This window comes from Acomys russatus, chromosome 28, assembly GCF_903995435.1.
Source record: "Acomys russatus chromosome 28, mAcoRus1.1, whole genome shotgun sequence".
NCBI lineage: Eukaryota > Metazoa > Chordata > Mammalia > Rodentia > Muridae > Acomys > Acomys russatus.
In genome coordinates, this window is record NC_067164.1 from 26015011 (window position 1) to 26026509 (window position 11499).

The window sequence follows — 11499 nt, forward strand, 5'->3', positions numbered from 1 at the left end:
AGCTTGCCCACAGCGGTATTTGCTAGCTAGCGGGATGTAGCTAGGAGTGCTGAAAGACTTGAGACTGCAGCTAGCAAGCTGACTAGATGGCATCTATAGATTTTGAGAATTTATTATTTTTAAAAATATGTTTGCACATCTGTGTGCATGCCACTTGTGTATACGTGCCCATGGGGGCCAGAAGAGGGCTCTGGATCTACGGAACATGGGTGCTGGTACAGAATTTGGGTACTTTACCAAACAAACATGCACACTGAACCAGAAGACAGCTCTCTAAGCCCCCCACAATTATGCTTTAGACCCCCATCCAGCTCTCTGTCCTTCACATTTATTTAAAAAAAAAAAAAAAGTATTTACTATCCACTGACAGCTATGTCTTCTGCCTTCTCTTTTCGCGTCTTTCCTCTACTCGCTTTCTCTATTCTTTTCTTATTTCCTTTTCAGAGTCTTGCCCAAAGAACACAGACTGGCCAGGTTTTCAGGGATTCTGGTCTCAGCCTCCTAACGGCTGGCACTGCTTTAGGCTGCATTTCTTTACTTATCCCTCTGTTAAAAAACAAAACAAAACAAAAACAAACAAACAAAACCTTCTTATGTTCCTACTATCCCTTTGTATATACTTTTTCCTTGATTACTGCTTGTCATCAACATGGGAATAGTCATCATCTTTATTTTTCTTTCCCTTTCTACTCATACCTAATGTATCCGATACATTTGTACAAAAAGAAGCCATAATCTTACATTTTTCTAAAATGATTAACATTGAAATTTGGTTTTGTGTTTTATATATATATTCTTTTATTTTAATGTATTTTCATGGCTAGTAAGCCTGGCCATGAATGGTGATTATTTTTACAGACACTTTCCCATTTAACCTGGTGGCCCAAACATTATGGAGCAGAATAACCAACACTTCAACCCTGCTACAAGCTGAAAATTACAAACAGTTTCATTTGAAAAAAAAAAAATCAATCTGATTTAAAAACTAAAAACAAAACAAAAACAAAAAAACCACAATGATTTAACCCAAAATAAAGAAGATTTAATACAAAAATAGTAAACATGAAAATCAAGGAAACACGGTCCCACCAAAAAATACTAATCCCATAATAATGACCTACACACACATGCACACACGTACGCACGCACACGCACAGAAGCCGCAAATGCCTTATGTACAAATTCCAACAGAATATAAACACAAGTTAAGAACATTAACAGAGAAAGGGTAAATCCTGTGGCACTGTGATTTTCATTCAACAGATTGATAGCCTTTGGCCTGAAGGAAATCTCTGCCTGCCCCACAGCACTGGACTCATAAGGATTTCACTGAGGTAGAATGCCCTTGAGTTTTGGTTGGATTTATTTCCCATCCTCTGATGTCCATATGTGTTACCAGTAAATCCAAAGTGGTCTATCTCCTGCTTATGTGGTCTAACCAGCATGTTGCCACCAATATAGTGAGTGCATCAATGTGAAATTTTGTGGGAGACAGAATCAAGATCCTTTCTAACTAACTTATGACACAGGGCAAGAGAGTTGGTGTAGCCTTGAGGCAGAACTGTAAAGGTGCACTGCCAGCCTTGCCAACTGAAAACAAATTGATTCACATCATCCTTACTTTATGGACAGGTCCTGAGAAAAAGGCGCTGCTAAATCAATAGCTGCATACCGTGTGCCAGAAGACGTGTTAATCCTCGCTGATAAGGATACTCCATCTGGTATTATAGCTACAATCGGAGTCACAACTTGATAGAGTTGTCTTTCTCCATCTGTCTTCTGCACTGGCCAGATAGCAGTTTGGGGGAGATGTGGTGGGAACCATCACTCCTGCATCTTCCGTGCCCTTGATGGTGGCTCTAATTTCTGAAATCCTTCCAGGGATGAGCTGCTGCTTTTGAGTCCCTATTTCTCCTTTTGAATAGGCCATCTTTTGACAAATGTTTCAGTCAACTTTCAAACAGACTTTTGACACATTTGTTGTGGTGAGTGTGCTAGTATGGCCTAATATAATTATTATTACGACAGGATTTTCTAGCCTGCTAGCAATCAATCAAGACACAGACACCTGTTATATTTTAAAATAGCCTTAGTTAACCTGGGACAGAGCAGATATTAATCTCCTAAACTACTTCCGATAGTGGAGCAGGTATGGGATCTCTGCCCCAATCCCATGCCATCTGCTTCTAATAATTTCTATCAAGCTGCCTCCCATCCATAATCCCAGATACTTGTTAATTATCATCATCTGGGCCAAGTCTCCATCCATGCCAGCCATGTGCTTCTCCTCCCCCTAACCCATGATGGTACAACCTTCTTCTTCTCCCTTCTCCGGTCTCTCTTCTTCCCAAGATCCTCTCTGTCTCCCCTATCCCTGGAACCTTAGCCACACCTATCCCATTTGTCACGCCCAGGTGTGATGGCCTTTTATTGGTCAAACTGGTTAGGATCTTAGGCAAAGTACAGGTGGCGCAGAGACAGCAAGCAATAATTAGCATCGAAATACATCAGACCAACTGCCAACCCACAGTTTTGAACTATGTGAACTTTGATATTAAACCCAGAATTTCCACTCAGTGGGTCGATATCAATAAACTCAGCCTGATTCAGTTTTATGTTACTTCTGCTATTATCTCGCACCCTTAAAATCCATTCCCACACATATTCCCCAGGTTTCTGTTTAAATGAGTTAGCAAACTCATTAATTTCTTTAGTACTGTAGTGCACTTCCTCGTGGACAACACTTTCTACCTCCCCTCTAAAAGCCTACTTTGCCTTGAGTCTGGTTATAGGTCTAGAGACAACTATTGTGGGCCTTGAGGGACGTCAGCATTGTCTTGCCTGGCATTTTCTTCTGCGAAAGTTGCTACTGGCTTAGAAGACTAGTAAGAATTAATTTCCTCGGTCAAAGGTGAAAAAGGCACTACTTTAAGGGGTGGGCCTGAGGATACTACTTCTTTAAGTGAGAGAACCCCCTTGAGAATCTGAGGGTTCAAAGTCCTCAGCTTCACTGTGGTCTTCTCACACATCACCACCCCACGTTACAGGCTCCTCTTCTTTATTAATTAATGCACTTACTTTAACCAAGGGAACCCTTTAAGGATGGGACTTGAATTTTTGCAGTAATTCAGGCTACCTCATAACAAGGGCTTTCGTTTAATTTTTTTTTTTTTTTTTTTTTTGCAACTTTGGGCTCTGTGGCTGCTGGAGAGAGATTCTCTTCCAGGGAAGACTTAGAAACCTTTAGACTGCTTATGCACATCTGGAGCCTGTCAGTTTTATCACTAAATTCATTCCTATCCTTCGCCAATTTATCCAGAGATGCTAAGAGCAACCAACCAGCATCATCATTTTCCTAAAACTGTCAAAAGTTTCATATACAGAGTCAACAAACCCACTGGCATCCACAACTGGTGAATTAGGATAATCGATGCATTTATCTCTTTAAGTTTGTAAAATAGTTCACTCTATGGGCTTTTAGTCTTCTCCAAGCACCCAGCAAAGGCTTCAGTAACTGGAAGGTGTAACTGTGCATGTCATTAAATCGAAAAGCCTATTCCAGACAGTTAAATTCATCCTTAAACTTCTAGTGCTCTAGAAACACTTCTGGTACCAAATTCTGTATTAGTCTAGACTCTAGAAGTATATAAAAGGGGGGTTTATTAGAATGACTTAAAGGCTGTAGTCCAGCTAATCCAACCATGGCTGGCTGTGAACAGAAAGTCTAACAATCTAGTAGTTGCTAGATGTTTCAGCCAGTCTTCAGTATATGATGGAATCCTGAAGAAGTGGGCTCCAATACCGGTGAAGGAATGGACGTGCTGGCAAGGTGAAGGCAAGGAGGCAAAGAGCAGAACATCCCTTCTTCCAGGTCCTTATATGGACTTCCAGCAGAAGGCATGTTCCAGATTAGAGGTGGGTTTTCCCAGATCAAAAGATCTGGATTAAGTCATGTCTTTCTACAATCAAAAATCTGAATTACAAGTGGAGCTTCCAGCTGGGCATGGTGGCACACGCCTTTAATCCCAGCACTTAGGAGGCAGAGGGCAGGTGGATCTCTGTGAGTTCGAGGCCAGCCTGGTCTACAAAGTGAGTCCAGGACAGCCAAGATAACACAGAGAAACCCTGTCTCAAAAAACCAAACCAAACCAACCAAACAAACAAACAAACAAAAAGAAGTGGAGCTTCCTTCTGTAAATTAAGCAAAAATCCCTCACAAGTGTGCTCTCCATTTTTGGATTTTCATTATTTTCAAATATAGTCATTGGCAATCAAGAACAGCCATCACAGGTGGTATTTGTTGGCCAGTTCACTTGGCCAAATAGGACTGTGTGCGGAAGAGAATTAACAGAGAGCTTGATCCAGTCAGGTCTTGGGCTGAAGCCCCTGCTGTGACATATTACGAGGTAGGAAATAGATGACTCACTTGAACAAACTTTTCCTAAAATGCTAAAGCAAGCAGAAGGAGTGAAGCTTGCGAGAAGAGCAAGACATACAAAGGGGACTATCCTGGTCACTCAATATCAAACATGGGAAGACTTGCATTGAGATGGAGATCCTAAAGGAAGGTGTTAGTAATAGGAAAAATGGGGTGCATTCACTTCTGAAAATATTTAAAGCCTGAGCAGCAAATCACAGAAGGCTGAATGGCTAAAAATAGCTTTAAAAAAAAAAAAAAAAAAAAAGCTAGTCCTGAGAGTGGGCAATTATCTTCTGAGTATATTGTGTATTTATCCCCTGCAAAAAAACACATGTATAATAGGAGGCAAGTTTATGTATCTAGTTTGTGCTCCACTCAGTAACTATGGAAGTGAAAAGAGACACATTACTGACCCGGGGCTTGTCCAAACCAGAAAGCCAACTCTAGCAGATGTCACGGAAAGCTAGGATGGGGCTCTGTACCCCCTTTTGAATGCTTACTGAGTAGGAAGGACAAGGGGATGGGTGACTTCAAACAAGAAAGGTCTTTATTTGTAGAAATGCTTGCAAAAGGAATCTCTGTAAAAATCAGAGCTCTTCAGTCTGTGAACACTGAGGTAGTTATAGGGCAGGCAAGGAATAGTGGGGAAGGATGTTAAAAGTCTCCTTTTCAGGCCTGCAGTTGCCCATGGCAAGAGGTAGGCAGTGAGTAGTCAGTTAAGGAATGTTAGGTGATGGATCTAACCCTGGCTGGCCATTGTCTGTGGTCATTGGAGCAGGAACAGCAATAATCTGGGAAAATGAATTGCTTTAGTACTGGAAATCAGACAGCTGTCGTTACAGAAATTGTTTTAGTTCAAGCAACATTGAGGTTCTTTACAAAATGGCAAGGCCCTGCCTAACACCTTGGGCCCATTCTTTCCAAGAGACACAAGCTGGCTCCACCAAAACCGTTGGTGCTAGGGTCATGTGTGTTGAGGCCTGCTCTTTGACATAGCTGCAGCCATTTTTTGTATTCAAAGGTGAAATTAAGTTCAAAAATTTTTAACTTTTTAACTTTACTTTCTAGAAGTTTAACTCTACTTTCTAGAAGTAGTTATTCACAGATGACACTAACATTTTCCACCAGAGGGTCAAGTGAACTTACACTAGATGATTCAATGTTGTCATAATTCACACTTGGTTACCCTCTGGCTGCACTCTTGTTACCCACACACTTGGTTACACTTTAGATGAACCCTAAGCACTGCCTCACTTATCTCACTTAGGGTCAATCAAACAACGGAAGGGTCAATTAGAACTGCTTGTTTGTTAGCAAAATAACCTGAGTCAGAGCTGACCGCCCTGCTCCACCATCTGCCGCCCTACATGAGCTAACGGCAGGTTTTGCCCATATAGACTGACTTTGGAAAACAGGTCAATGTCACAGCGAGGCTCCCGCTCCTTTCTGTGGCCTGATTGCAATCAGCTTGTTTCGGGGGTGCAAGTCCCCTCGATAAACCACCCATATCTGTCTGAGACTGGAGTCTTGAGTGGTTTGTGTGGCTGTTCTTGTACTATAGCAATGTGCAGGGACCCCCTTTGCCTCTAGGGCACCTAAAGGCCAATAAGGAAATTGACTGTGGTTTATAGAGTGATAGATGAGGAACTGTCTCCTTCCACGCTGCTCTACTCGATATTGCTTTCTTTTCAGATTTTTATTTTTAATCATGTTTTAATTATATTTCAATTAATTTAATAATATAAAAATAATCTAATTATTTTAAATTATGTGCATGTGGCTGTGCATCTGTGTATGTGCATATTTATTCAGTGCCCACAGTGGGCACTGAAAATTGGTGGCAGGTTCTCTGGAACTGCAGTGTGAGCTACAGAATGTAGGTGCTGGGCACTGAACTCAGGCACTCCGTAAGAGCACTCCGTAAGAGCACTCCGTAAGAGCACTCCGTAAGAGCTGTACTCCTAATCATGAAGCTAGTTCTCCATCCTCCAGGCCTAGCTTTCTTGAAGACACACTTAATACAAACTTAACACAAATACCAAAAAAAATGCAAGTATTTCTCTTTGATATTTCCTTATGCATCCAATACCAACTGCCACTTGGAATAGATAATGATGTGCCAGTGTATCCTCGGCAGTTACTTTTTTTTTTTTAAACACAATATTAACACTTTTGTGTCTTGTAGATTTTAAACTAGCTTAGAGAAAATTGAACACCTGAAAGTTTAAAATAAGGAGAGATTTCTCAGCAGTTAAGACCACTAGCTGAGCCTCTGGAGGCTGAGGCAGGCTGATTGCTGTGAGTTCCAGGCCAGCTTGGTCTACAAAAGTGAGTCTGGGACAGCCAGGACTCTTACACAGAGAACCCCAGTCTCGGAAAAAAATAAATAGATAAGAAGACCACTGGCTGTTCTTCCAGAAGACTTGGATTCAATACCCAGCATGCACATGGGCAGCTCACAATTGCCTATAATTCCACTTTCAGAGAGATCCAACACCCTCGCACAGACATACATGCAGGCAAAACACCAACACACATGAAATAAACGTCTTTTTTTAATTTTAAAAAGGAATAGAAAGTAACTTTAGAAACTAAACACTAAAGAGAGAATAATAAATATACACAAAACATAAACATCATTGAAATATGCTCTAAAGGAGTTAGAAGATAACCCAGAGGGTAAAAGCTCTTTGCAAGCGTGAAGACCTTAGTTTGAATCCCTAGCATTCATGTCAACCTGGGAATGCCTTCAACCATGGCTTCAATCACGTCCACTCACCCAGAACTATGAGGAGTGGAGAGAGGTGGACACCTGGCCTTGCTGGCTGCCGGTTGAGCTCATGGTTCGGTGAAAGACACTTTCTCAAGGGTATAAGGCAAGAGTGACAAACCAGGTCACCGATTGTTATTATTACCCTGGCCTCAGTATGAAGATGGACATGCACACACACCCAAACATACAACACATGGTCTTACACACACATACACACTTTAAAATGTGGTTTTTTTGTTCATAAAAAAGAATAGAAGTACACACAAAATGGTCAGAACCAGGCACATAAAAGCAGTGCAAAAATTCCAATATTCTCAAAAAGTCATTTTTAATTAACCACAATTGCTTGAAAAAAAAAAAGCATTTATGCATATTGGCATGTTACAAGTAAAAGTCAATTCACCAATGAATCTAACACAATTTACAATGCAAGTAGAAACATGTGCCATATTTGATGCAAAAAGACATTGCCCATTAAATTATAGATTGCTTCTTTAAGAAACCTGCAAAACCATTTCCTGATAGTTTCATAGTTTTCTTCCTTTCTACAGATGTTTGTTGTTGTTTTGTTTTGTTTTGTTTTTTCTCAAAGATGGGTCTTACTGTTTTCCCTTCAATGAGCATAAGCTGTCATCCCACCTCACATACTTGGCTTATGTTTATTTTATAAAGCAAAATTTAGAAATAAAAGTCCAAAGCCGGGCATGGTGGTGCCTTTAATCTCAGGACCCAGGGAGGCAGATGCAGGTGGATTGCTGTTATTTTGAGCCCAGCCTGGTCTACAAAATGAGTCCAGGACAGCCAAGGCTACACAGAGAGACCTTGTCTCAAAAAACAAAAAACAAAAAACAAAAATAATCCCCTCTCACATATTCACCCAATGCCCCCCACTTCTTTTCAGGGCAGAGTGTGAACACAGTCCCCAACTACCACCAGTTATACACTCAAGTTTTCCCATTTGGGGAACTCTCAAGGGTCAGCACATCCCTACTCTGGGAAACCCCCTTTCCTGATCATGGTGTCTCCCTGCCAGGTAAGTATACCCAAATGTTTTTTTTTGCCATATTTCAGTTCATGCAGCAGCAATGGTGAACTTTTGTTCATTTGACCTACTATGACTGTAAGGACTACGTTTCTCAATATTGCCTTCAACACCTCCCTGTAGAGTTCCTTCTGGGATCTATCCAGCAAAGCCCAGGCCTCCATAGTGAAGTGCACAGCCACACGATCAAAGGTCACCACATGGATAAACCTGACAGTACCAGAGATCTAGGATTCTAAGGCGTTATACTTACAGAGCCTCATATTCCCAAGGGGAATGTCGTCCAAGTAGTAACCAGACTAGACACTGCTTAGCTTCCAAGATCAGACAAGATGGGGCACAGTCAGGGATAACTTGGATTTTAAAGATAAATTTTCATTTAAAATTGTCATTAAGGTATGAGAACTATTGACTGAATGTGTGTGCGCTTTCCACCATAAAAAACAAAACCAAGCTGGGCGCTGGTGGCACATGCCTTTAATCCCAGCACTTGGGAGACAGAGGCAGGTGATCTCTGTGAGTCCGAGGTCAGCCTGGCCTACAAATTGATTTCCAGGACAGCCAAGGCTACACAGAGAAACCCTGTCTTGAAAAGCCAAAACCAAAAGAAAAATGTCCAAAGCAGAGAGGTATGTACAAATCTGCTCACTCTCCTTCCTGGTTGATTGTTGTCTTAGTTCTTTTTTTTTTTTTTTTTTTTTTTTTTTTTTTATTATTAATTTATTCTTGTTACATCTCAATGTTTATCCCATCCCTTGTATCCTCCCATTCCTCCCCCCCCCCATTTTCCCATTATTCCCCTCCCCTATGACTGTTCCTGAGGGGGATTACGTCCCCCTATATATTCTCATAGGGTATCAAGTCTCTTCTTGGCTACTTGCTGTCCTTCCTCTGAGTGCCACCAGGTCTCCCCCTCCAGGGGACATGGTCAAATGTGAGGCACCAGAGTATGTGAGAAAGTCGTATCACACTCTCCACTCAACTGTGGAGAATATTCTGACCATTGGCTAGATCTGGGAAGGGGTTTAAAGTTTACCTCCTGTATTGTCCTTGGCTGGTGCCTTAGTTTGAGCGGGACCCCTGGGCCCAAATCTGCCTATCATATTGTTCTACTTGTAGATTTCTAGGACCCTCTGGATCCTTTTATTTTGCTGTGTCTTAGTTCTTGTTCTGTAAGGTAGTCAAAAGATTCCTATTGGTGGGTCTGGTGTGACATCTCGGTGGGCGAAAGTGCTGGCTGCTCTTCCAGAGGACTGGCGTTCGATTTCCCAGAAACCAAATGGCAGTTCACAGCTGTCTGTAACTCCATTTCAGGGGAATTTGTTGTCCTATTGGCTTCCAAGGACACCTGCACACAAGCAGTGCACATACATGCATGCAGGCAAGAAGCCAATACACATAAAATAAAAAATATTTTTTTAAAGAAAAAAAAAAAAGATTCTTACTGTTTCCTAGGAATTAACTGGTACTCAGGCAGGGCCTCGTCTGGGAATGTTTTTGAGCAGGCTGTGCAGTTCCTAAAACCTCAGACAGCTACAATGGCTGTCTCTGTGCTTTCAGTTTTCCCAAGGGAAAAGAACAATAACAAACTAGACTGAGATGTTAGAGTTTTCTATTGCCTTTTCATTGCCTTTCAGAACAAAGTTACAAGGGTCCTTTTTAAACAGGAACATTTTCTAACTACGTGTTATAAGAGGGACTTAAATCTGTAACCCATTGGTTAAAAGTCTGTTTAAAAAAAATGAATGAAGAAGCTAGTTAATTCATCACACATCTTAAGGATGATTAGCATGTTTCAGAGATATTTCAGATATAGCTTGTGAGGTTTCCATTAAAATACGAAGTTGTGGGGCCTGGAGCAAAGGCTCAGCAGTTAAGAACACTGGTCTTACAGAGAACCTGAGTTCATTGCTAGCATTGATATCAGGTAACTCACAGTTGTCCCTGCTCTAGAGGCAGTGGGACCTGGGAGAATGGAGCCAATAAATGAGGCAGACTTTAGTCTCATGCAATAGGCAACTTCATTCAGAGCATCAGACACTACTCTGAGGGTTAAGAGGAGTAAATTGTACAATCACAAGGACAAGCTGCATTTGGCAGACACGCTGCATGTGGTGACTAAGCCTCACGTGGCAAAAAAAAAAAAAAAAAGCAAACGGTTTTCTATAAACACATATAAACAAGTAACAGTAGAGAGTTGTAATGAATACTGTGAAATAAGCTCACTTGTATCTGCTGTACCTGGGAGGGGTAAGAAAACACCTTTCAATAACAATTTCATATTTTTGAAGAAACTGTGGTTAAAAGCCTCTTGTTCTCTTGGTGTTTTCCCATACGCACTTGGAAATCTCACCGACTCCATTCTTGGACAGCAACAACAACTACCTGTAACTCTAGATCCAGCGGACCTGATGGCCTCTTCTGGCATCCATGGCACCTTCACTCACATGTGCACACTTACAATAATAGTTTAAAATGAAATACATCTTTGTAAGCATGAAGCTATTTTATTAAGAAATTTCTTTCTAAATTCTGTAAAGACAGAGACAAAAAGGAATGACCAAATTAAAAAAAAAAAAGAAATTATTTAAAATTATAGCCATATGATACATTTTTTTTTTTTGGAAAAAGAATGTTAAAGCAAAAAGGAAACTGCTTCCAAATGAGAAAGGAAGCTAAAGTTAGATTATCCTAACATAAAGAATTGCTCCAAAGCAGGCATAAAAAGAAGTCAGTGGGACATCATAGTGGCCTCCTGAATTTGGACTCTGGAACTCGCGCAAATGTGGAAGGAAAGAACTGACTCCAAACAGTTGTCTTCTGACTTCCACTAGGAGAATGTGGCACGCGTGTGCTTAAATTCACAAGCACACACATAACAAAAACCCAACATTTTTTTTAAAGCTGTGAGGGCTGCCAAGTGGTGGTGGACACACCTTCAATCCCAGCACCCAGAAGCGAGGCAGGGAGTTTGTGAGTTTGAGTCTGTGAATTTGAGGGCCAGCCTAGTCTCCAGAGATAGTTCTAAGACAGTCAGGGCTACATGGAGAAACCCTGTCTCAAAACAAACAAACAAAAAACACCATGAGTGCGAAGCCAGAAAGCTTAAACGTGTCACAAAGAGTCAAAATAAGTTATGAAAAAGCTCTGTAGGAGATAAAAGTTGGAGTGGTATACATGCTGAAGCTAGTGACAGTTAACGATCATTCCTAATGATCTCTGGTCAATCCGCCGGTCTTCATCACACATTAAGAAAAACTAAAA

The 11499-nt window shown here is 41.1% G+C and overlaps 1 pseudogene; it reads right to left on the minus strand.

Moving 5' to 3' along the window:
- Nucleotides 1-8091: 8091 nt before the first annotated feature.
- Nucleotides 8092-8234, minus strand: LOC127211120 (uncharacterized; annotated as a pseudogene).
- Nucleotides 8235-11499: the final 3265 nt, after the last annotated feature.